We start from the raw sequence: 24405 nt of genomic DNA on the forward strand, positions 1-24405 counted from the left end.
AATATCGGAATTCAAATGTTGATTCATAATTTTCTGACCATTTGCGTGATGTCTTTTATATTTATTAGAACCTCCTACATTTGATCTAAAATAGTCATGTAGAGCCATAGTTTATTGCAGTAGAAATTTATATTAAGATGCATTAGTGACTTCAATGTGTATGAACTTCTCAAAGTGCTTTTATTTTTTTTCTCCTAGAAGGAAGAACTTCCACAGTTATTCTTGAATGCCACTAAAATATGTTTTTAAAATTTACTTCAACTGTTCTCAGTCACAAAAAAAAAAATACTTTCAAAACAACCTGAGGGGGAAAAATAGATAGATAGACAGACAGATAGATAGATAGAGAAATAGTTGTTTGATACTGAAATGAAGGACAGTCACTGAAATGTTTACACATTTGACGCATGCTTTTTCTCAAATTGCCTAAAGGCAAAACGTGGTTGAAACAGAGTCTGTAGGTAATCTGAATGAGGTGACCTAGGTTTTGTACTTGTTAACACAAGTGTATATTTACATCACTGTAAAATATTCGACTTCTTTCAAATGACTCTGTCTTTCACACCCTCTTCTCAATGATAAATTTTGTCTCTAAACGACTGTGTTGTCTACATTTTTTTCCCCTGGCGATAGAAATTAGAAACAAAGTTGGAATCTAGTTACGCTGATAGTGTGTGTCCTTTTCAGAGAGTGAAATATGACAAACAGACATGACAAGAGTGCTGGTGTTGATATCTCTTGAGCGTGCCTTTATTTCTTGAGAAGAATTTTTTTTTCTTTTTGTATTGAATGGTACAAAGTTTAGAATAAACCATTTAAGGGGTGCTTGGTTGGTTCAGTCAGTTAAGCATCCGACATCAGCTCAGGTGACGATCTCGCGGTTTGTGGGTTTCAAGCCCCTTGTCAGGCTCTGTGCTGACCGCTCAGAGCCTGGATCCTGCTTCGGATTCTGTGTTTCCCTCTCTCTCTCTGCCCTTCCCCCACCTGTGCTCTGTCTCTCTCTGTCTCTCAAAAATAAAAAACATTAATTTTTTAAAAATTAAACCATTTAGTAATGGTATCACTTCTTCCCTTACATCTGACTGCATAAGATTTGTGATAATCATCACGAGGCGGGGAATTCTGTAGAATTATCAAGGTAACATGTTTCAAAATTCAGGAAATGGTAAAGTAATAATCAAGAGCTGAATCAAAAGCAAGGAAGAAAATATTAGGTCAAATGATGTTAACTTTGTCAATTCATTAGACAATCTGCAAATGGAAACCCTTGGTAAATTCAGTGTTTTGCAGAATATCGCTTATAGAAATGAGATTTCTTTACAATTTTTACCTCCATTAAATGACTATAGCTTGAGGTCTTTAATTATATTTTACTGAATCTTGCAGTTTCTGGTTTGTGATTTCTCCTCAAGTTATAAAACATTAATGATCATTACAAGCACTATTTCACAAACTACAAATTAAAGTTCTTTAGCATTTTTAAAAGGCCTAAGTGCCTGCATTTCCAATTACAAAGCAGCTATTTCAAACAGCTACTATATGAGAAGTCTCTAAGTAAAATCACAATGGAAACAAGGTAAAACTTAACCATATGATTCCAGCATGCCTAAAAACATCTTATATATGGTGACAGCCAAATCTTTTCATGGAAAGTGGTCTTTATCTCTCCCAATATTGGATTATGTTCCTTGTTTCTCAAATAACCTTTCAGAATCAATGAGTTACTAAAAGGAGGAACACACCCCCTAGAAACTGGAAAGGTTGCTTTTGGAAACATTCTGTCAAATTATAAGAAGAAATGTTTCTTTTTGCATTCAGCATCCTTTCAGGAAGTACACAGCCATACAAACAATATCTGAAATACCAAGCTATAGTGGGGTATAATTTAGAGTTATGAAACGGTTATTTTTTTCTCCATTATCTTCACTCTCCTTTCTGAAAATGCAAACTGGACATTTAATCGGTAATTTCCTATCTTAAAAAGGGTTATGTCAAGAGAGTAAAACAAAGGTGGCTTCCAAATATTTCCATTTCTGTCACAGTAAAATTGTGAATCTTTATGGTGCTTTAAATTAAATTTTCAGAAGGGGCGCCTGGGTGGCTCAGTGGGTTAAGCATCTGACTTCGACTCAGGTCACAATATGGCGGTCCATGAGTTCAAGCCTTGCTTTGCGCTCTGGGCTGGTGGCTCGGAGCCTGGAGCCTGCTTCCGATTCTGTGTCTCCCTCTCTCTCTGCCCCTCCCCCGTTCATGCTCTGTCTCTCTCTGTCTCAAAAATGAATAAACGGTAAAGAAATTTTTTTCTTAATTTTCAGAAAAAAAGATCAGTTTTTTGAAAATGAGATTACATGATGAGGTGTACCATGAACTAACTATTGAAAAAATTAAATATTTACATAAACGTAGGAAAGATGTTTATGTAAATATGAAGAAGCATTTCATATTGTGATGTCGAAAATAACTACCCTTACCTTCTTCGTTTAGGTAAATGTCTAATAAAATGTTATCCAGAGGTGCCTTGGGGCTCAGTCGGCTGAGCGTCTGACTCTTGATTTCAGCTCAGGTTATGTTCCCAGGTCGTGGGATAGAACCCTCATTGTGCTGAGCATGGGGCCTGCTTAATATTTTTTCTCTCTCTCCCTCTGCCTCTCTCCCTCACTCGCTCACTCATACTCTGTCTCTCTCTCTCTCTCAAATTAAAAAAAAAAATGTTATCTGTATCACTCAGGGTGCAGTTAGGAAATAGCAACAAAACTAGTCGTTTGAACGTGGAAAATTGAATATGAAGAATTATTAATTTATCAGGGGGTATTGGCTAATAAGAAGGGCAGAGAGAATGTAAAGAATAAAGGAATAGCAGATAGAGGTGGTAGGCACTGCTGAAAGAGAGTATCCATAAAAGAGAATCTCAGAAGAGGACCATCAAGACTGAGGACATTCAGAAACGGTTGGAGAAAATTCACCTGTCACCTCCCCGAGGGCGGAGAATTTTGCTGAGCCGTTGTACATCAGGCCTGGAAAGCAGAAACTGCCCACATGAATTCCTCCAACGCTCAATGGGAAGTCACCAGCCTGGGAGTGGGGGTGGGGCACTGACCCTTGCTGGAAAGCCACCCCTGGAATGAGAACAGACCTTACTAGAAAGCTGCCTCTAGTGTTCTGGCACAACTTGCTCAGAAGCCCCCCAGCTGGGATGTTCACCCCTGAGTGCTAAGGGCGGCTCAGCTAATGGCGGCTCAGCTGCTCAGCTAGAGCAAAAGGAAAAAACCGCTAGATTCAGGAAGAGAAGACCCTTTCTCCGGTGGTGTGCTTCCAGAGCCTTCTGCTGTAATGCTTAACATTTGCCACCTGTTAAAGGAGAAGTGTTTACAGAATCCACCTCCAGTATCACAAAACAGGACGAAGAACAAAGAAGGATGGTTTGGGGATGGGGAAGAACACATTGATGGACAGGCACACACTAGGCTTCCAAATAATTTCAGTTGTAATTCTGTAGCCCTAAAGGAATACTAGCTATGTTTCTCCAGCATCTCCGGCTACCATTTATACATGAATGTTTTGAAGTCTGTGTGTGTGTCTGTGTGTGTGTGTGTGTGAGAGAGAGAGAGAGAGAGAGAGAGAGGGAGGGAGGGAGAGATTAACATCAAGAAGTGCATGCTTCTGGCCACCTCATTTCTTAGATGAAACTACATGTCGAGAAATAGCAATAGATAATAAATAGCAGTAGATAATATCACAGATAAACACTGAAAATCAAGTTAAAGCATGACTGCAAGCTTTTTCACGTGATAACAGAACACCACATAACAAAGCCGCCTAAGAGTTTCTGAGCCTCTAGTGGAAACATTCTATGTACTGTTAATCAAGGCCTAAACTATAAGATTAGATATTAAATTGAAAAAAAAACTGATGAGATTCAAATAATTACTGTCTTATAGAGATGATTTCTGTACGGTAAAGAAGATAAACCCAAACTTTATGTCCTTATCCTGTGTAGGCCATTGCATCAGTTTGAAATCCCAGCAAAAACTTATCCCATATACATATAGGTGCACTTTAAAAAAATAATTTTGGCTCATTCATCTTTCAGGATGAATTTCTACATAGACTAGATAAGTTTTTTCTGAAAACCAACATACAAATAAGACATTTTGAAAATGATTTAAAATAGTTTCCTCCCCATTTTCAGAAAAACAGTTTATTTTGTAGACTTAGCCCAAATTCACTGAGTTTTTGTCGGTGAATTCACCTAAATTCTTAATTTTTTCTTATACAGTGAATTGCTGTGTGCACAGTGCAGCACAGAGCTCTACACAGGTCTCGATCCCACAAACCATGAGATCATGACTTGAGCCAAAATCAAGAGCCTGATGCTTAACTGACTGAACCACTCAGACACCCCTTTAAATAGATTTCAACCTGGGGCGCCTGGGTGGCGCAGTCGGTTGAGCATCCGACTTCAGCTCAGGTCACGATCTAGCAGTCCGTGAGTTCGAGCCCCGCGTCGGGCTCTGGGCTGATGGCTCAGAGCCTGGAGCCTGCTTCCGATTCTGTGTCTCCTTCTCTCTCTGCCCCTCCCCCATTCATGCTCTGTCTCTCTGTGTCTCAAAAATAAACGTAAAAAAAAAATTAAAAATAAATAAATAAATAAATACATTTCAACCTATGAGAATGTACTTTAGATTTATATTAGATTAATTCTTTGGAGGTATAAAAGCATTATTGCTATATAGCTTGATGTCTTTCCCCCCTTTTTTGGCATCATTGTTACATATATTACATCTATATACAATACAAACCCAATTATATGTTGCTTTAAGTATTATTTTATATAATGTTATTTATTTTAAAGAAACCAAGGGAAGAAAAGAGAGAAAGTCTATATTTATAGCATATGTATTTGTATCTTCCTATATGCCATTTCTGGTCTGTTTGTCCCTGTGGTTTCAGTTTGCCATCTAGGATCATTTCCTTAGCTCAGTACAGCTTTGCTTTCATTCACCTCTTTTGTGCAAATAACATTTCTATATGTTATACACTAAATAATACAATTATATGCCTACTGTTTTATACACTTTATTTTTAAATCAGTTAAGAGAAAGTGAAATCACTCTTTACCACTTTTATACTTCCCCAACCTTCAAGAAGGAAATCAGTCTTTGTCTAAGCCTTGAACTGAGTCTGACTGACTTACCAGTTGGGAATTCATACCTAGATCTTAATAAAGCAAGACTAATTGAAAGAGAGGAGGATTCCAAAGAAAATGTGCAACCATCCCCATTTGTCCTCAAAGCATGAAAGAAATTACAATTTGAATGTATTAAGGAGTCATGTCCAGTCAATATGTCTCAGTCTTTAAGAACAAAAACTTCTGCAAGCTGAAGGTCCAATGACTTAAGTACAGCTAAGAGTCTAAATTAATAACTTAACAACACTATGTATTGAAAAAGCAGCACTAGATTTTGGTGCCACAGAGCAGCATAAAGATTTCAGACCCATTTCCCTGGCTGATTCAACAGCAAATTTCTTTGACAATGGAGGGGTGAAATAAATGACCTGGAAATGTATCATCCAGTCATGTATTTCTGGGACTTCAATAGCCACAAACATTATTACTCCATCTCCTCAGTTTTATTCTATTTCTTATGAAAATGTTAAAATCAGATATTGTGTGTGAACAATAAAGCTTTCATGGAAAGGTAAAAAGAAGTTTTATCTGAAATAAGCAGTACTTCTCATTTTACAACCACAATATCAAAAAAGACTTACACCCTGACCTTGCATTTGAAAGGATGCTGTCTGTAGTGTGATAAAAAGTCATGGAAGGATTTAGCAGACTTGTAGGTTTGGGCACTAACATCCAAGGGTAAAAGATGCAAAAGTAAAAATATTAAAGAGAGAAAGAAAGGAAGATAGAAGAAAGAAAGGAAGATAGAAGAAAGAAAGGAAGATAGAAGAAAGGAAGAAAGAAAGAAAGAAAGAAAGAAAGAAAGAAAGAAAGAAAGAAAGAAAGAAAAGAAAAAAGAAAAGAAGAGAAAAGACAACAGAAACAGCCGAAGTGGAATGACTCCTTCCCTCTGGCAAAATCATTGCTGCCCTGAAATAAAATGTAACATTCCAGTTCTTTCAAGGGACACCCTCTGATTTTTCCTGGCCACAGCCCTGGGGTCATACCCAAAGCCATCCTCCTCTTAATAAGGTAGCAGGGTTACAATGAATATAAGAACTTAGAGCAGAAATACAAATGGGAATCTTAGAAAGGATGGATGAGGAGGTCTGCAAAGGAAAGCCTAAAAGCCAAAGAAATAAATGTGGTGCAACTTAAGACAAAAAAGGGAAATATAAATTCAACACATCAGAAAAAATAAAATGTGTTTCCTTGATTTTTGACACTCTCTAACCTAAAACTGGAAGGAATCTGAGAGCTCATCTGATCCCACTCCTTAGTTTTCCAGATAAAGAAATTCAAGCCTAGAAAGGTAAGTACTTTCTCAAGTACATTCTTTAAGATTCTTCTGAACCTACAGTTTTAGAAAGAGTAGTAACTAAGAAAAGAAAGCTAATACAGTTGAAATGGTAGAGGCAGAAGTTTACGGAAACAAAGTGTATTAAAAATAAGAAGCTCAATTTAAATCTATATTACTTTCTAGATATATCCCAATTTACTAAAAGAAAAAAATCGTTGAAGTATTAATTTTTTAGATGTTTATGGTGGCTTATAACAGTGCTGATCGACTAGAAAAGATCATATTACTTGAGAAAAGGACCATTTGGTAAATGTAAATACATTGCATTTTTCCTCACCACAGCCATTTTTGATATGGTATACATGGGTACTACCAGAACATTTCCACTAAGGAAGCAGGATTACTTTGCAATATCTTTTTTTTATTGGACAAATGATAAATGTTTATTTATGACAGCTAATATTGAAGAAGTCGATGAAGAATTTGAAGAAGGTTCAACGATTTAAATAGCATAAAATCATGCGTAGCAAGAGGGATAAACCTAAGGAGATTATTCAGCTTAAACAAAGGAAAATCGGTCTCCGATTTTATAAAGGGATTTTACACAGAGGGTGACTTAGTGTCTCTTTACCATTAAAGAAAACACAACAACAGAATCGCTGTTTTGCAAGAGAATGGGAAATACAAGGAGAATAAAAAGAACATGTATTAAAAAGCTCACTTTCTGTACCTCGTATCATCAGCATATTATAGATATTTGAAGTTAAAAAACAAGCCATGCGGGTACACGTGTAGACAAGGGTATTGCATTACTGAATACATGTAAAAACCCTACAAATTCTAAATTATTATTTTCCCTTGGGGATATACAGAAGTAACACCAGTAATAGGAATCAGATTGCAATTTTCTTTCCCAGAATAGATATTTACTGGTGGACAATAATTAAAATGAGAAATTATTTAAGCACTGAAGGTTAAATCTCAAAATGGTAACTTATTACACCTCTAGATGGATTTTCCTATGCTCTCAGCTATCCCTTGAAAGTATCAAATATTCTTCAGAATCAATGGGAATTTATTCACATCTTTAAAATCCAGGCTAGGGGCGCCTGGGTGGCACAGTCGGTTAAGCGTCCGACTTCAGCCAGGTCACGATCTCACGGTCCGTGAGTTCGAGCCCCGCATCAGGCTCTGGGCTGATGGCTCAGAGCCTGGAGCCTGTTTCCGATTCTGTGTCTCCCTCTCTCTCTCTGCCCCTCCCCCATTCATGCTCTGTGTCTCTCTGTCCCAAAAATAAATAAACGTTGGAAAAAAAATTTAAAAAAAATAATAAATTAAAAAAATAATAAAATCCAGGCTAGCACACTGTATTCTAGATATGTAATGACTAGCACATATTAGAGATTCAATAAATATTAAATGAAGTCCAGAGCTGAGAGAATTATTCTTTTTCAATTTCGAAGCCATAGAAGGCCCCATTTAGCTGCAAGGAAGGCTGCAAATGTGTTATTACAGCTGCACATTAACACTCCCGCTAAAAATGGAATCCAGTTAGAAAATAACAAGACAATGCACAATTACATAGGCTCCTGACACATTCTCTGACACACGCTTCATTGTAATAACAATAACACCCACTTCCTCACCAGCAACACCACCTGAAGTGGACATGCCATTGTATTATTATTATTATTATTATTATTATTCATACCAAAATAAATCTAGCTCACGCTCCTCTTTTGTGAAATTCTAGGACTTTTTTTTTCAGCGGCTGCTTCCCAATCCACATCGCTGGGGCAAGGAACATTTGCATTTTAAGAATTTTTATCCAAGAACAGAAGCCAACATAATGTCTCTACTTGGAACAAAGCTGGATTTTTAACTATTAAATTATAATGCCCGATGATTTCAGAAGGTGTCTCAAATGGACCTGAGGAGAGTGGACTAGGGCCAGAAGAGATTAGAGTTAGTCATTTGATCAGTTTGTTTATATAAAGTCCTTTAGTTCATTTAATTCTACTTCTGCAACCACAGCAGCAAAATCCATTGTTGCACATAAGTACATAGTATTATGTACTCCTCTAAATTTCATAGCAAGATAATAAGAGTAATGTCAGATCAACCTAGATTCTAGCTTTAATGGTTATTTGGAAAATAGGCAGCCCTATTTTCAGAATCTCCAAAAGATATAATAATACCTGAGTGAGCTTAGGGTGGTACACACCCATAGGCCCATGCGTGTTGTTTTTAGCCAGCATCACTTCTGATTGGTCGGTGTTCAGGTTATTTACATTGTTGAAGGTTTTAATTTTTTGAGAAATTAAATAGATTTTTCTATATAGTTTCAATAACTAATTTCCTCCTTTGATCCACCTTTATTATGTAATAGGTAACACATACCAAGTCATCAATGTACTTTCAAATACAAATTGTATATTCTTTTCTTTAAGATATGAATATTGGAAGAAGATAGTCCTATCATTCTGAGTAACATAAAGCAGTAACTAGCCTCTTATAAACACATAAGGGTGAAAGTTAAGGCAATGCCTCTCTAAAGCAACAAAGTGACTACTTCTGCTTACTGCTATAAAGAGAAAAGACATTATTTTTTACATATTCTTTATTTGATAAATATTAAGTAAAATAGATTATTTTTCTACTGTTACATTACTTTAAAAAATTTTTTCAACGTTCATTTATTTTTGAGAGAGAGACAAAGCGCGAACAGGGGAGGGGCAGAGAGAGGGGGAGACACAGAATCCGAAGCAGGCTCCAGGCTCTGAGCTGTTAGCACAGAACCCAACGCGGGGCTCGAGCCCATGAACCATGAGATCATGACCTGAGCTGAAGTCGGACACTCAACCGACTGAGCCACCCAGGCGCCCCTTGTTACATTACTTTAAATGCCTATAACTCATAAATTAGAATTGTAACAAACATATTTCTAATCCAATTGACTTAGAAGTACTATCCTATTATATGTCATACTTCTCATTTTGAGTTTTCCAAAGTTCTTATACAGTGCCTCTGAAATGACTGTGGTTTAATAATTCAGACATATTGCAAAATAATGAGAATTGTAAAGTATGTTGGCTTTTTAAAACTCAGAGTACTTTCCAAGGATAGCAATCACCTGTAATAAGCAGAAAATTTTTAATTCATTATTCAGAGTTTGACTGCCACCTACAGGGCTATTTTAGTCTTGCTTTCTGCCATTTCTGTGATCAATATGTTTAAATATTCCCTGATTAGATGAAAATAGCGATGTGGGAGCGGGGGAGACTTATGAATAAAGTCATTTGTCCCACTTAGAGACCATTCTTAAGAAATTTTAAAGGATCACTCCTAAAGCTCTATATGGGACTTACACATTGATTTAGTGTCTTGTTGAGATGTGATCTAATAAATCTCTTTTACATGATAAAATGCTTAAAAAGCTCATTTTAAGACCATGGTATAAAACTACATATAAAGTAATCCTAATGTAATGCAACTTATTCCTGTAAACATTGAAAATCTTAATTTTCTAAATGCTTTAACCAAGGATATTTTTTTAATGCTTATTTTTGAGAGAAAGAGAGAGAGAACGAGCTCAAGGGGCAGAGAGAGGGAGAGAGAGAATCCCAAGCAGGCTCCGTGCCATCAGCCCAAAGAGGGGCTCAAACCCATGAATTGTAAGATCATGACCTGAACAGAAGCCAAGAGTAGGAGGCTTAACTTACTGAGCCACCCACGTGCCCCTCACGGAGGGTATCGATAGGCAGTGGATAAAGGGAATATAGTCATACAAGATAAACAGCAAATAGTTTTAAGGGGAATAATAAGAAACGATTTCCTGGGTCATGTAATAACGCCTTCATGACCTGGAACCTAAAACTCACTTGTAATAAATCAAGTGTATTATGTATACCATATTTGTCTAGGCATGAGCTAAAGTCACAGGGCAAACAAAAATACCAAACATCCTCCTGTGTTGGCTAACACACGTGACTTCTGTTTCTTCACCTAGATCCCCTACTATCTTTTCTCCACCGTCTTTTCTCTTGCCCGTTTCTTTTTTTTTAATGTTTATTTATTTTTGAGAGTGAGAGGGGGAGGGGCAGAGAGAGAGGGAGACACAGAGTCTGAAGCAGGCTCCAGGCTCTGAGCTGTCAGCACAGAGCCCGACGTGGGGCTCGAACCCACAAACAGTGAGATCGTGACCTGAGCCTAAGTCGGACACTTACCGGACTCAGCCACTCAGGCGCCCCTACTTGCCCATTTCTAACCATTACACTGTCACTTCCACTGGATTGATTTGTCACTCTGGTAGAGTTTTACACAATTAATCAACATTAGTCACCTGCCTGAATACAAGCTCCTGTGCAATGACTTTTCAGCGCCTCCTAACAAAAGGTAGAATTTCTTAAATGTCTGCTGGTCTTGTGACTTGCTTTGACCTTTCAACTGTGTCAGAGTGATGTTGCCAGTCACAAGCCTGGCCCTCCAAAGACCTCTTACGCTGTGTTCTTTGTCTTGGAACCCTCCACCACCCTGGGCTCAGCTCTGGCTGGGCGGTGAATCAAAGACCAGGAAGGAACAGAAACAAGCCAGCCAGCCATCATCTAGCCAAACTGGCTGCCGACTGTAGCCATGTAGATAAACGCAGCCAACACACAGGCAGCCAGACCCAGTGAGCTCAACCCCAAATTCCACCCCCCACCCCAGTACCATAAAGACTTGTTTCTCAGCCGCCAAATTGTGTGGTGATATGTCATACAACAAGGGTTATTTGGTATAGTCTCAGGAACCACTTCCTACTTTGTTAAATTTATAGTTCAACTTTTACTAAATTCACAATTTATATATCTACCCACGTGGTAGCGTGTCACCCATTAGTTCAAACAGAGGCATCAGCAAGAAGTGAGAGACTAATGCAATGCGTATCACCTGTAATTATGTTGCCTTGTGTTAAATAGTCAGCATGAAGAGTTAAAATTAACATACTTCTAGAGAGAAGGATTATCTGGAAACTATTTGAGGAGCACAGGAAATAGACAAATAGTGGAAATAGCCACTTGCAGTAATTTACTCATTTGATTACTTAGAATAACCTATAGCCAAAGCTTCTTTAAGATGAACTATTGAAGTTTCCTTCATACGTTTTGGTAGTTGATTTCAACTTGCAAACGGAAACGTATGGGTTATAAATAGTAATAAGCAAAATGGTGCATTGATAATGTGGTGACACTGCTTTTAACCTCAAAATCTTAGTGAATCTGGAATTACCCAGCTACGCTTCGCAAATGTTTGTACCTTTGAAACACAGCATTTTATGATGCTGAAAATAACTCACTTCCTACAACCTACTGCAAAACCCAAACACAGCGCAAAGTGTGATGCAGAAAAGGCAAAACAAAACAAAACACAAAGGTTTTCTTTGCTCTAATGCTGAGAAGGCAGAGATAATGCAAAATGGGAAATAAAAAGCCTATTGAATTTAAATGCTTAAATCCATCTGAAAGAAATAAGACTTGTTAAGTTAAAAACCAGTGACTCACTGAAATCTGTTTCTTTCCGTGTCAGATGAACAAACGTGATGTGGTTGTTTTAGGAACACAAGGTTGTCTACTTGAGGGAATCAACCAGACCCTCCACTGTTTTTACACTTGTATGCTGTCCTCAAAAGTTCCAACATCTCCTTTCCTCTCCTTGCCCTCAGATGATGGTTTGCTCCCTGTTGAAATCAGAATTTCCACAACGTCTCACCACCCCATCTCATCTCTCCTTCTAGCTGTGCCCATACACTTCGCCTTTTCTTGTTACTATGAATGAGTGAACTATCCCAAATCACCTCCTCTAATATCCTCTAATATCCCCTATACTTCTGTATTCCTTCTGTGAATTTCCACCATAGTTTCCTCATTATCTGGAGCTAATTCCTCTGATACTCTGATGTAACTATGGAGGAAAATCGTGCTAGGCTACGCTTCCAGCACAGTAGTTATAAAATAGTGGCCCTCGTGGGGCGCCTGGGTGGCTCAGTTGGTTGGCCGTCCAACTTCAGCTCAGGTCATGATCTCATGGTTCATGAGTTCGAGCCCCGCGTCGGGCTCTGTGCTGACAGCTGGGAACCTGGAGCCTGCTTCGAATTCTGTTTTCCTTTCTCTCTGCCCCTTCCCCGCTAACACTCTGTCTCTCTCGGTCTCAAAAATAAATAAACATTGGGGCGCCTGGGTGGCGCAGTCGGTTAAGTGTCCGACTTCAGCCAGGTCACGATCTCGCGGTCCGTGAGTTCGAGCGCCCGTCAGGCTCTGGGCTGATGGCTCAGAGCCTGGAGCCTGTTTCCGATTCTGTGTCTCCCTCTCTCTCTGCCCCTCCCCCATTCATGCTCTGTCTCTCTCTGTCCCAAAAATAAATAAAAAACGTTGAAAAAAAAATTAAATAAATAAATAAACATTAAATTAAAATAAAATAAAAATAAAATAATAAAATTTAAAAAGTGGCCCTCAGACCAGCAGCAACAGCAGCAGCCATCTCACTGGCAACTTGTGAAGAATGCAGATTGAATATACTACTCCCCCCAGGCCTATGAATCTGAAACTCCATAATAGAGCCCAGCAATCTGTAAATTAACAAGCCCTCTGGAAGATTCTACTGCGCCCTCAGGCTTGAGAACGATTGCTAGAGCAATGGGCTTCCATCCAGCCTGAACAACGGCCCTGTCTCCACAAGATCATGCTATTAGCAAAGAATCATGTTTTGTTCTCTGCTATCTTTATATTAAATAGTATCTTGACCCCATATACTGTACCCGCTATAATTTTTTTCTTCTCTTATAGAAAAATCTTTTTTTTTTTAAAATATTTTAATGTTCATTTATCTTCAAGAGAGAGGGAGAGACAGAGCGTGAACAAGGGGAGGGGCAGAGAGAGAAGGAGACACAATCTGAAGCAGGCTCCAGGCTCCCAGCTGTCAGCACAGAGCCCGACGCGGGGCTCGAACTCACAGACTATGAGATCACGACCTGAGCTGAAGTCGGACGCTCAACCGACTGAGCCACCCAGGAGCCCCAATACCTAAAATTCTTTATCATACACTTAAATCAGCTCAAAGGACTTCTGAGGTAAGGTAAATATTGGCACTTTAAAATAAAACTGCTATCTCCCTCCTTTAAACTTTATCCACTAGACTCTAAATGCATTTTAATTATACATTGGGCAGAATGAGAACAGCACATCATCAGCTGAAAAAGAAGAATTAATCCCCAACAAATGGAGCCAAGTTTTTAAAGTTCAGGAGCATTACGCTTAAGATTGCATTGGGGAACATTCTGCCCCCTATCTGCTCACAAGCAACAGCTCAGTTTTTATGAATGCAGTTTAATCTACCTTGTAGAAATGAACAGCAAAACACAGGAAAGCATCAGTCCATGAGTAAGTGAGGGGCTGCACAGTGTATTAATAGTTGTTGCTAAGTGCATTATTTAAATATTATTCACAGTGTATTCTTAGGTTAATAGAAATCAAATAAGTACACAGAAGGGATTCAGCGCTACATAAAGTGTCGATGGTGAACAGCAAGCAGAAAACTTGCACCCAGATATAAAGTAAACGTGGGTTTAATGTCTGCAGTAACCTCTTAGAAAAGTTAATGGAAAAAATATGTCCTCTTAGAAAAGTTAATGGAAAACATATGTCCAGAGACTAAATTTTCAAGAATAAAACTGATTTATTTCTAGTCTATGTTGCTTCCATCTGAAGGAATAACACTGATCTGTCAGAATTAACATGGAACGCCTCCTTTTCCTGTCTCTTGAAATCATTTGAAGTCTGCAATGGAGATCCAAAGTCTCACCAAGTGCTGCTGACCTTGGGAATGGCAAACATGCAGGGGAGAGCTCGTGACAGGTGGGTGTCTTGCATCATGCTGATTTTTTGCAAATCGTGAAGCCTCTAGGATAAATAAAATAGATAATTCATGGAACCTTGAAATGAGTTTACTTCCTAGAAGAAATAAGAAACTTCTCTCTTCCTGTTTTTTAATGACGTTTTCTTTACTTTGCTCTGAGATACAGAAAAAGAGAGACAGAGACAGACACAGAGAGAAAACCAGACTGGGCAAAGGGGGACCCTGAGCTGCAATTCAGGTCAGGCAACAGCCGGAGCTAAACACATGGAGAATCTGAAGCTAAACATCTTGTCAACCCTGGGATGGGCATGGTCCCGAGGAGGAAACTTGGCAGCTACAGACACTATGTCAGAAGCCCAGATAGGGCAAGTCTTACCTTATTTGAGATCCGAATAATTTATCACGTTAATCACTCTAGACATGGAACCCCTTAGAAACTTCTTGAGTAGCTCTAAGAACACATGTGCTCCATTTGTGAATGCTATTAATACCTCATTTTGTACAGTAAGGGAGTCATTTTATCTGACTATACACACAGGTCCTAAATCTGGAGACTGACAAGATTAAATGTGGTAGAAAATGGACGGCCAATGCAGTGAAGAGGAGAGTCACCTACTCTGTGAATCCTTTCCCATGTTTCTCTCTTTCTCTTCTCTCATTATCTCCTCCATAAAATAAAGGTTTAAGCAGCAGAAATCCACCCTTAGAACAAGACTTAGACTGGAGTTGAAGAGTACCGTGTGGGACCTTGCAAGTAGGACAAAGTGTTCATTTGAGAAGGTGGTGCGAGAGTGAATTCAAATGTCAAAGACTGTTGAGGAAAAAAAATAAGAATGCACTGATGGGATTCTATATGGGGGAGTTGGGGTAGATCTAGCAAAACACCTAAAATCATGTGCAGAATCTAACTATTTGAAGATTTTACTCTCAGCACGGTCTTATTCATACTACATAGTTTTAAAACTAAATTTTTGGGGGCGCCTGAGTGGCTCAGTTGGTTGAGTGTCTGACTTTGGCTCAGGTCGTGACCTCCAGGTCTGTGAGTTTGAACCCCACGACAGGCTCTGGTGCTGACAGCTCAGAGCCTGGAGCCTGCTTGGGATTCTGTCTCCCTCTCTCTCTGCCCCTACCCCGCTCACACTCTGTCAATCTCTCTCTCCCAAAAATACACATTAAAAAAATTTTTTTAATCAATAAATAAAACTAAATTTTTTGGTAGTGTAAAAGATGGACTGAAAAAGACAGAGTAAGAGGAGAAAAACCATTAGGATATCAGTGTCAGGATTCAGGTGAGTTGATGAAGACAATGACAACAGCCAAGAAGATGTGATAAGACACAGTGAGACACAGTGATCTTTAGAAAATGAGTGAATGAAAGGGATGAGAAGTCAAAGTAGGTCTAAACTTTCAAATCACACAGAGATAGGAATGGGAAGAAGAGTATCCATCTGGAGGGAAATATCATATGCCTAATTTTAGACACATTGAAATTTGAGGAAAACAAGTCAACTATCAACTACGCATAGAAAAAAAGGACAAGACTGAGGAAAAAAGGTTTTAATAAACAGTCATCATGTTGAACGAAAGAAATACAGTAAGTTTTAAAAATATACATTTCAAATTATTTGATTTTTCCAGTTTATACCAAAAAGAAGATAATGGACCCATAAAGATGCCATTAATAATGCTTTTTAATTTTTTTTCATATTTATTTATTTTGAGAGACAGAGAGCGTGGGGGAGGGGGAGGGAGAGAGACTGAGAAAGACAGAATTCCAAGCAGGCTCAGTGCTATCAGTGCAGGCACATGCACGTAGCTGGAACTCATGAACTGTGAGATCATGATCTGAGTCAAGATCGAAAGTCGGACACTTAACCCACTGAGCCACCCGGGTGCCCCCATTAATAGTGCTTCTTTTAAAAAGCTCTGCCCAAGCTCATTTCACTTTTAGTCTTGCAATCCTTAAATTTCAACTATCATTGTTTTAATTAACTACGACTTAATTATTATTTCACGTTAGAATTAGTCACGTTTTGTAATTATACTTTCATATGTAATAAATCAAAATACATATAAATACAATTATTGACTTTCCACTTTGGTTGCATTACAAGGTTGAGACATAAATATTTGAGATTTGATAACTGATGACAGGTTTTAATATTAGTTCCATTTAATGCATTCTTCTTACTTATAGTACCATAAATTTGCTCTCACCCTGACATTTATCAAATTAATAAACAATGACTACAATGAATTTAACTGTTGGAATTAAAGCATTTTGGTTTTTGGTTTTTTTTAAGTTTATTTGTTTATTTTGAGAAAGAGAGAGAGAGCATGCACACGAGTAGGGGAGGGGCAGAGAGAGAATCTCAAGCAGTCTTCAGCTGTCAGAGCCCGACAGCCTGACGCGGGGCTGGATCTCATGAACCGCAAGGTCAGGACCTGAACCGATATCAAGAGTCGGTCGCTTAACCAGTTGAGCCACCCTGGTGCCCAGGTATTTGGGACGTTATATGTGTATCAAATACTGGCTGGAGACACTAACTGAAATTACTATTCAATGCATGTAAAACAAATATTTTTTATTCTTTTTTTAAAAAGGTATGGACATACTCTATGTGTAGCCTATGCACTTGATTAGAGCAATGTGATTGACCAGCCATTTTAATCATTTTCAAATATAAAAAATGATTTTAATTATAAAGGGGTAATTTCAGTAATTCATTTATGCTGTAAGTAAAGATTGCTATTGATTGAAGTAACGTAATTCAAAAATATAAAAAGGTTACTTCTAGAAATGGAAAAATGTCTTTTGAAAAAGAATCTAAATACCCATATAAATCCAATAATAGATTTATTAATGGATTTATTTTACAGCACAAAGCTGATGTTGATTTGCTAATCCATATGCACTTATGTGGCCTTCTCTAAAGAAAATCTAGTTAAGGGGCGCCTGGGTGGCTCAGTCGGTTCCGACTTCAGCTCAGGTCATGATCTCACAGTTCATGGGTTTGAGCCCCGCGTTGGGCTCTGTGATGACAGCTCGGAGCCTGGAGCCTGCTTCGGATTCTGTGTCTCCCTCTCTATCTCTCTGCCTGTCCCCTGCTCACACTCTGTCTCTGTCTCAAAAATAAATAAACATTAAAAAAAATTAAAAAAAAAAATCTAGTTAAGCAGAGAGAATTTGTTATTCCTCAGTACTCTTTTCATATCCATTTCCTCTGTAAAACAAAAGTTTTGCTGAAGTCTGACCAGTTAAATAATAAATGTGCACTAAATGCTAACTTGTAAAGTATGAGTGTTGTATTTTAATGCAGAAGAAGTAACAGAGGATGGATATGTGGTGTCAATGTCTGAGAATCTTGAGAGGAAACCTGGGGACTTCTGTAATCTGTATATCCATGTGAAAAAAACAAAACTCGCACATCAAATCTTACAAAAAGTAACTCCGGATGAACTGTAGCTCTCAGTAAGAAAAGCAGTACAATAAAACTTCCAGAAGATAATACAGGAAACTATCTCCATTGCCTTGATATAGGGAGACATTTTAAAATATATATACAAAAAGCATTATCCTTAAAGGAAGAAATCCGAGACATGAACCACATTAAAATTAAGAATATCCGTTCATCAATATATATCGTACAAAATGCATCATGCTACACAAATAACCAAGAAAAGCCTCAAATGAAGTATGTTTAAAAAAAAACTCATGTAAATCGGTAAGAAAATGGATAACCATCACGATACGAAATGGGCAAGAGGGACAAAGCAGAGACTCACAACTGAAAATGTGCTCAAACTTTATACTCATCCGGAAAATTCCAATTCCAGTTTCCATGAGACATCACTACATATGCACCAGCATGGCTAAAACTGAAAAGAACGACATCACCAATCACTAACAGCATGAAGAAACGGAATCAATGCTCCTTGCAGGAGACTGACTGGGTGCAGCCATTTAAAAAGAGCATTTTAGGGGCACCTGGGTGGCTCAGTCAGTTAAGCCTCTGACTTTGGCTCAGGTCATGATCTCACGGTTTGTGAGTTTGAGCCCCGCGTCTGCCTCTGTGCGGACAACACGGAGCCTGGAGCCTGCTTCGGATTCTGTGTCTCCCTCTCCCTCTACCCCTCCCCCAGTCACACTCTGTCTCTCCCTCTCTCAAAAATAAATAAACATTTAAAAAATATTTTAAATAAGTAAATAAAAAGAGCATTTTATTCACTGCAAGTCTGAACAGACATGGAACTCAAAAATCCTACAATCTTCTTCTAGGTATAATACCAACAGAAATATACATATCTATATACACATATATATATGCATAATAACTCCAATTAAATATATTTCCAAGGCAGGGGAAACTAAACTGTCATTTTAGAAGTCAAGTTGGTGACTACATTTAGAAAGAAAAGGGGTTTAATATTTGGGAAGTGCTTCTAGACTGTTGTCAACATTCTATTTTGACTCGGGTAGTGGTTACATAGCTTTTCACTTCATGAGAATTTATTAAACTGTACATGTATATTTTTTGTGTACTTTGCTGTCTGGAGGAAAGGTATTTCCAAACTAGAAAATGTGTTTAAAAATGTAACAACTTTGCTTTTTAAACAAATATGGATCTCTCTATTTGCAAATAAAAAGGAACATTTGTTGCCTGTATGGGCAGATATTTCAGGTTTACAAAATATAGAATTCCTTCAGTGCCTTATGTGGAATATAGAAATCTAAGTGAACTCACAAAATAGAGATCTATGAACTGAATTTCACTAATTAAAAGGATAACTGTGACATCAACAAAGCTGAAAAAGAATTTCCTCCATGCGAGCAGGGCATCTGAGCCCTTATCCATATTTTATCTTCTCCATAGAAATTTGTTTAATTTGTTAATTCCAAAAATGAAGGACCTTGAGAGCCCTCAACCTCAATGCTGCATTGGTTTTGGAAACTTGTATTAGGAAAGTTATTTTTCCTCTGCATTGTTCGATAGAAATCCTGCTTTGCAAAGAATTCAGGTCTTAGAGTCAAGTGCCTTTGAGAAATACAAATTAGTATTTTTACAGGCCAAATTCTTTTCATGTCAGAGCCTGATGCTGATAAGCAGCGGATACGCAGCCTGAAAGATTGTATTTAGTAGATTAACCTGAGTCCCCCAAAGTGCCACATACCTCTGGAACTTCTCATGAGGTTAACTGAGAGCTCTTAGTTTTCCTGGATGCAATTGGATGCATCAGGACCTATACTTGTCTCTGAAGTGAGACCAAAGACTGAAAATTCTGCTCTGAGCAAAGCAAATCAATGTGAAAAGCGGTCTCTTTATTTTCTGTATCCCATGGGTAATGGTAAAATGTTGAGTGAAAGAGATGATGAAAACCTTTCTAGGTTATTAAACTGCTTATATTGCCCTTGAAACAGGGGGCCCAAAGTCAGTTATTTCTGTAGGACAGAAAGTAAAAGTCTGGGCTTTGAATTTGGGGCTTAATAGAGCATTAAGAAATAACAAGGTAAGTGAAGAGCCAGCCAGTTCTTGGGCAGGAGCCAAAACGGTTATTGGAAGAAATCAGACCCTGTCCATAGGAAGCATTCAAGCCAAAATGAAACCAAATTGACTCCCTGGACTGGCCCAGGATTGCAAAGGAACAGAATCCGTTGTACTTTCCAGAGTGGGCCACAACCAAAGCAGCAAATAAAAAAGTAGATTCCGTGACCTTTTTTTTTTTTTTTTTTTTTTTTTTTTTTTTTTTGTCCATTACATGTAGTCTGCTGTGGTACAGAACTGCATAAAACATAAAGAGAAATCTGTAATTAAAGAAAACCCTGAAGTGGTGTAAGGGAATGCTTGGTCTGGCTGGTAATTCCGTCCTTAGTGATTATCAGGCTGGCCATTCCCACATGAACCTTTTCTCCAATTTATAAGTTACCTCACCTTCCAGCTGCCTCTCTGGAAAGAAAGGATGTATAATTGGGAAGAGAAGCTCCTCTGGAGACCCCTCCCAAGTAGTCAGGGTAAGGTACCTCCTCAGTATCTCGGCCTATTAGGGGCTTGCACTTTCTTGTCTGAAGGCAAGATATGGTTGCAATTTGCTTTAGGGGGCTAAAAGAGGAAAGTCAGCAACATGCCAAGCACTTCTCTGGATGCAGCAAATTGCCAGAGATGTTTTTTTTCCCCCTGAATTACTCCCAGGCAATTGCTGTAAATCTCTACTATGGAAATACAAGCTGAGCCTTAGTGTACAAACTCATAACCACCCACGGCAATTCTTACAACAAACAAGTGGAGGTTTACTCGGTATGCCGCAATATATACCCTCCAAATGATACCTCATGCTATTCAAGATTTAAAATCCCTTTTTTCAACTCCACCAATTAGAGGTGTTATTATCGATTTATATAGTTGTTTCTTTAGGCTTACCCACAGGTCTACCATTTTCAGAGCTTGGCATTTTTCTTGCTTCCCAGAACTTCCTTCAGGGGATCATTTGTCTCCTTCCCAGACCACATTTGTTAAAAAAAAAAAAAAAAAAAAAAAAAAAAATCCTTCAGTAGAGTCTCTTGGTCATAAACTTTCTCAGTTTGTATTTATCTGGAACTGTCTTTATTTTACCCTCATTCATTGAAACATTTTTCCCAAGTCTATAATTCTAGATTGATATTTTCCCTCAATCTTTTAAATCTATTATTCTACAGCCTCTGGCTTCTTTGTTTGCTATTGAAAAGGCATCGGTTTAACTACCACTCATTTACGTGTCACCCACTTTTCATTCTGACAGCTTTCGAGATCTTTAATTCTTTTTCTGCAGTATCTGTTTTACATAGATGGAATTTATTTTATTTGGTGTACATTTTTCTTCCCATATCCAAGGCTTAGTATCTTTTTTTTTTTAATTTTTTTAACGTTTATTTATTTTTGAGCCAGAGAGAGACAGAGCATGAACGGGGGAGGGGCAGAGAGAGAGGGAGACACAGAATCTGAAGCAGGCTCCAGGCTCTGAGCAAGCAGTCAGCCCAGAGCCCGATGTGGGGCTCAAACTCACGGACCGCGAGATCGTGACCTGAGTTGGAGTCGGACGCTTAACCGACTGAGCCACTCAGGCGCCCCGGCTTAGTATCTTTAATAAGTACTGGATATTCATCAGTTTTTATGTTTGTGTTTTTACATATTATATATTTTCCATCATTTTTCTCTTGTCATTGACTCATGGAATTAAGATTATACCCATATCAGCTTGTTTCTATCTTCCAGTTTTCTGTTCCATGGAAAACAAGAAATAAATGGCCCACTCCAATTAGAAAAATTCAAAGAGAATGAGGCTGTATATAAAGTGTCTATTTGAAAGCTGGACAGATGAAGGCAGACCAGGGTACACGCAGCAACCAAATCTAAGCAGTAGCAAACCTGTTAACATCCTAGGTCCTAAGGAACAAGGAGATGGGGGGAGGTTCCAACCCTTGGAGAGACATCTGTATATTGCAGTCTGCCTTGTGATAAGCAATGACTTTCTGTGGAAGAATAAAACTGGAATGAGTCACTGTGCAGAGAGAAATCAGATGATTAACTATCTTTCCATCTTTCTTCTTCCCCCACCTCCACCATCTTCTGTCAAGTCTCCACCCTGACTGGCTCCAGCTAAAAGCAGAGGGCATGGGACATGGTCCTTACAAGTCAGCCTGGCACGGGCAACAAGGGTGGAGTTTCTCCTGACTCTCTCATGCTTGTGGGTTTGTTTGTTTTTTTGTTTTTTTTTTTATTGTGGCTTGTGTTCCTTGAAATATTAACTGTAGGAGTCATTTGAGCCTGCATTTAAATTCCTTTCTTCCAGATTAAGTTTGTCCTTGCTTTACCTAGGTGACAATCTACCTTTTTTGGGGGGGAGGGGGGAGAACTTCTATGGCCTGAATATTTATATCCCCCCCAAATTTGTATGCTGAAGTTTTAACCCCCAAAGGTGTTGGGATTAGTAGATGGGGCCTTTGGTTTGGAAGGTGTTTAAGTCTGGAGGGTAGAGACTTCATAAATGGGATTAGTGCCTTATTAAAGAGGCTCCAAAGAGATTCCTTGCCTCCTGGTGCCATGTGAAGATACAATGGTAAGTCTGTGACCTGGAAGATGGCCTTTACCCACCCATGCCAGCGCCCTGATCTCAGACCCCCAGCTTCCAGAACTGTGAGTCATAAATTTCTGCTGTTTATTAGAAGTCCCCCAGTCTGGGGTATTTTGCTATAGCAGCTTGGACAGACTAAGAAAATTGGTGCCAAGAGTGTGGTTGCTGCTATCACAAATACCTAAAAATGTACAAGTGGCTTTGGCGCTCTATTATGGGCAGCGCCTGAAGAGGCATGTTTGGAAAAGCCTATGCTGCTTTGAATGAACTCTTAAAGGTAAAGCTGGGGAGGGCTCAGAAAAGGAGAGCTGTAGAGAAAGCCTCAATCTATAAGAGAATATCTAAGTGCTCATGAAAAAGATGTTGGGGGGAAATAGTAATGGTAAGGGCTATTTTGATGAGGTCTCAGATGGCAGGAAGGAACATGTTATTGGCACCTGGAAGAAAGACAATCCTTGTTATCAAGTGACAAGGAGCTTGGCTGAATTGTGCCGTGTCCTCGTGTTTGGGAAAAGGTAGAACTGTGAGCGATGAAATTGGATATCTGGCTGAAACTACTTCCAAGCAAAGTGTTGAAGGAACAGCTTGGCTTCTTTTGAATGTTTACAGTCAAATTTAAGAAGCAAGAAATGATTTGGAGACAGAGTGGTTAATCAAAAAGGAAACAACACTTAAATATTTGGAAAATTCTCAGCCTATCCAGAAGAAGAAACCACGCTCATCAGAGAACACAAGGGTTGTGGCCAAGTTGGATAGAGATTGGTGTACATCCATCATATCAATGGAAACTAGGAGTTATTCATCAAGATGGTGGGGAGATTGGTTTAGATGTTGATCTAAACAAGCCAAAACCTACTTTCTAAGGCAATGAAAGCATGACCCTGAAGGCATTTCAGAGATCTTCTGGGCTGGCCCTCACACTACCCATCTGTAGAGAAGAGTAGAAGGCACCTGCAGGGGGAAAAAAAAAAAAGGCAAAGGAAGAACCTCTACTGTCCAGGGCCACCTCACGTCCTGGGTTCAGCTCCAGAATTTCAATTGTGGCACAAAAATCCTCAACTGTCCCGGGTTCGACACCCACGATGTGGCTGCACCTCCAGGGGGCACCTTCTCCACCACCCTGTGGAGCCCAAGAGCCCTGAAGCTACAACTGCCTCCACCTGGATTTCAAAGTGTCCTTGAGAGCCTCCACCCAGGCAGAGACCTGCTCTGGGGGCAAGACTATTGCAGAGCCCCCGGTGGGGTATTGCCCACCGAGGCCATGGGAGCAGGGCACAGTCCCCATGAACCCTACCCACATTGGTAGATCTGTTGGCCTGCGATTCCAGCCAACTGCAATTCTGGGGGCTCAGCTGCAATGTGGGGCACGGAGCCAAGGGGTTTTAGCATTGTTTGCCTCATTAGGTTTTGGTCTCCCTTTAGACCTGTTGCTGCCATCCCCCTTCTGAGTGGCTTCGCTGTCTCCGCTTTGCTCCACCGTTTTGGAGCTGTATGCACCTGGAAACAGTGCTCCTCCTTCTGACAAATAAATGATCAGAAGATCAAGAGTCTCCTAACGCTACGTCACAATGTGTCATTCACTTCACTTCATCTCTTCATTCTGCATTTCATCATCTCAAGGCATCGCAAGAGGGAGGGTGAGTACAGTACAATAATTTATTGTACAATTTTACTAACATCATTAATATCTTACTGGGGTTAATTTTTAAACTAAACTTTATCTTGGGTCTCTCTGCCCCTCCCCCACTGGCATTACGTCTCTCTCTCTCTCAAAAGTAAAAACATTAAAAAAATTTCAACTTTATCTTAGGCACGTATGTATAGGAAAATACGTGGTATATAAAGGGTTTCAGGTATCCAGGCAATTTGCCTTAGGATGGATGGTATCTTGAGTCTCCCTCATACTTGCTTTCGATGATATGTGGATGAGACTGGATGAAGA

The 24405-nt window shown here is 39.0% G+C and overlaps 1 long non-coding RNA gene across 1 annotated transcript in view; it reads left to right on the forward strand.

Annotated features, from left to right (window-relative positions):
* Positions 1-21466: 21466 nt before the first annotated feature.
* The window catches only part of LOC128314353 (uncharacterized), a 53711-nt gene continuing 50772 nt past the window's right edge, over positions 21467-24405 (forward strand). The window contains exon 1 of the long non-coding RNA XR_008295888.1: positions 21467-24100. This is a non-coding gene — a long non-coding RNA (uncharacterized LOC128314353). The remainder of the gene's footprint in view (positions 24101-24405) is intronic.

This window comes from Acinonyx jubatus, chromosome B1 (assembly GCF_027475565.1).
Source record: "Acinonyx jubatus isolate Ajub_Pintada_27869175 chromosome B1, VMU_Ajub_asm_v1.0, whole genome shotgun sequence".
Classification (NCBI taxonomy): domain Eukaryota; kingdom Metazoa; phylum Chordata; class Mammalia; order Carnivora; family Felidae; genus Acinonyx; species Acinonyx jubatus.